Source organism: Malania oleifera, chromosome 1 (genome assembly GCF_029873635.1).
Source record: "Malania oleifera isolate guangnan ecotype guangnan chromosome 1, ASM2987363v1, whole genome shotgun sequence".
Classification (NCBI taxonomy): domain Eukaryota; kingdom Viridiplantae; phylum Streptophyta; class Magnoliopsida; order Santalales; family Ximeniaceae; genus Malania; species Malania oleifera.
The window spans coordinates 134,357,280-134,360,242 of NC_080417.1; the positions used below are offsets into that span (position 1 = coordinate 134,357,280).

General features: G+C 30.9%; 1 pseudogene; it reads left to right on the top strand.

Moving 5' to 3' along the window:
- The first annotated feature begins 1,910 nt into the window (after positions 1-1,910).
- On the top strand, positions 1,911-2,489 carry LOC131149083 (beta-fructofuranosidase, insoluble isoenzyme 1-like; annotated as a pseudogene).
- Positions 2,490-2,963: the final 474 nt, after the last annotated feature.

Consider the following 2,963-nt stretch of genomic DNA (forward strand, 5'->3'; position numbering starts at 1 on the left):
TAAAAAGACAAAACACGTTGACCTCCCTTAAGATTTGACAAAAAGATACATACTTCCCCTGAGATTTGACAAAAAGACACAAACCTTCCTTTAAAAGACTTGTCTTTTTGTAAAAATACAAGGGACGACTTGTGTCTTTTTGGCAAACCTCAGGAGAGGTCCTTAAAATTTTTGAAACCTCAAGGAAGGTCAATGGAATTTTTGAAACCTTAAGGGAAGTCTCTATCTTTTTGTCAAACCTCAGTGGAGGCGAACGTCTTTTGTCCTAAATAAAAATCTAGGTGTGTCCATAGAATATCTTTGTCTCTCATTTCTTTTTCCTATAATAACACCAAATTTTAACTCCAACATTCAATGACCTCAAAGAAGATTCTTGATAAACCATGAAAATAACAAGACTATTATTTCAACTAGTAACAATACAAACTCTAACACATGGTGACAAGTAGCATGAACATGACCATTAGCATCTATATTGCACAAGGAGCCCATGCAAATACTCCACCATCCAAAGCTACAACAACATTATCTAAGCCAAGAAGTGTTACCCTTCATGACAAAGAATAATACTTCACAATATTATACAAAACATCTAAAACAATTCAAGACCAAAATCTTTAATTCCCAAATTTGATGAAAAAGGTCTAAGCTCAAAATAGAGGAGAGTTGAGTGAAGTTTCATCTCATATTCTAGGTTTTCTTCTATTCAAGTAGATCACACATCGGGTATCAAGTAATGCCCTAAATTGGGTGCTAGCTCAACATCTATTGGCTTCTTATCTATTTAGTAGTTCTATGGTTGGTGGATCCCTAGTAATTGATCTCAAATTTCCATGTTACATAATTACCTAGCTGCGTATGTCTCTGTGTGTGTGTGTATATGAAGTGCCCATATGGGAAAATCGGTTATGGTATGTAAATCATTATTCTCTCTTTAGATATGATAGAGTTGATGAGATCCCATAAGAGGCATAAGTTAAAAAATTAGTAGAAATGAATAGACAAAGTTTAGGCTTGACCCTAACCTTAGTTATGCCCGAGTTTTTTACTAAAATATTAAAAGAAAAAATCAAAAAACACTTATATGAAGGAAATTGGGAAAAATTACACAAATGTACCCAATCGACTTTCCAAAAATCGGTTTGGGCTTTAAAAAAAAAAGCCAGCCACAATTGAGTTTTTTACCAAAATATTAAAAGAAAAAATCAAAAAACACAAATATGAAGGAGATTGAGAAAATTTACACAAATGTACCCAACCGACTTTCTTTGGGCTTTAAAAATAAAAAAAAGTCAGCCGCAATTCTTGATTGCCAAAATAAAAAAAAAAAAAGTTAAAAATTGAGAACCGACTTCCAAAAGGCGGTTTGGACTTTAAAATTTAAAAAAAAAAAAAAAAAAAAGTCAGCCGCAATCCTTGACTGCCAAAATAAAAAAGAAAAATTGAGAACCGACTTTTCAAAAGTCATCTCCCAAAAACCAAATTCCAACCCCCCATCCAAAATCAAATAATAAAATATATATTATTTTTAATTTAAATAATAATAAAAATATATATTATTTTTCAAATTTTAAGATTTAAATAAAAAATTGTAAATAAAAAAAATATTTTTAAGTGTCATTTAATATAAAAAATATTTTATATATTTTTCAAATGAATTAAAAAAAGTAAATTATTTTTTTAATTTCAAAATATGATATAAAAATGAATACAATAACAAAAAAAATTGAAATAATTTACTTTTAAGAATAATAAGACAAAAAGGACATCTTACTTCCAAATTACATAAAAAAAATTTATTTAAAAAAACTAACTTCCATTTTTTTCCCAAAATAGAAAATTTGTCTCTAATTTTAATTAATCTTTCCTTTCCCCACTATTCTACTTTTCTTTCGAACCAAATAGGACCAATGTACTACAATGGAATTTATCATCTCTTCTACTAATACAACCCAAAGGGAGCTGTGTGGGGCAACATCGTTTGGGTTCACTTCATCTCCAAGGACCTCATCAATTGGGTCACCTTTGACCTGACCATCTACCCGTCTAAGCCCTTCGACATAAATGGGTGCTGGTCCGGATCTACCACCATCCTCCCGGGCAACAAACCCGTCATCTTCTACACCAAACTTGACTCCTAGAACAGGCAGATCCAGAACTACATTGTACCTGCTAACCTATCTGATCCGTATCTCCGTGAATGGATCAAACCCGACGACAACCCCCTTGCAGTTCCCACCCTGAACATGAACACGAGCGCGTTCCGTGACCAAACCACGGGCTGGATCGGCTGAGACAAGCACTAGAGAATGGTCGTCGGCAGCCAAAGGAAGCACCGGGAAATGACTTACTTGTACCAAAACAGAGATTTTGTGAATTGGGTCAAGGCGAAGCACCCACTCCACTCTACTCCAAAACTGGAATGTGCAAATGCCCGAATTTTTACCAAGTTGCGGTGCGTGGGCAGCATGGGTTGGACACATCAGTGATGGGAGAACACGTGAGGCACGTGTTATAATTTTTTTATTTCATTATATTTTTCTTCCATTCCATTATTTCATTCTAATTGTTTTTTGTGCCTAAATTTTTGTGTAAGTTTTTTGTTTTGTTTTTTTTTTTTTTTAATCCAAGTCGGTTAGGTAAGAAATATTAAATTTTAAAATTTTCATATATAAAATATACATAAAATAATATGTTAAATAATTTTTCCATTCTTAATTATATATTAAATAATTTTTTTATGTAATTAGGAAGTAAAATGTCATTTTTTGTCTTAATATTCCCAAAAGTAAATTATTTCAGTTATTGTATTCATTTTTATATAATTTTTTGAAATTAAAAAATTAACTTACTTTTTTTAATTCATTTGAAAAATAAATAAAATGTAAAAAATATTTTTTGTATTAAATGACAGTTAAAATATATTTTTTATTTATAACTTTTTATTTAAATATTAAAATAAA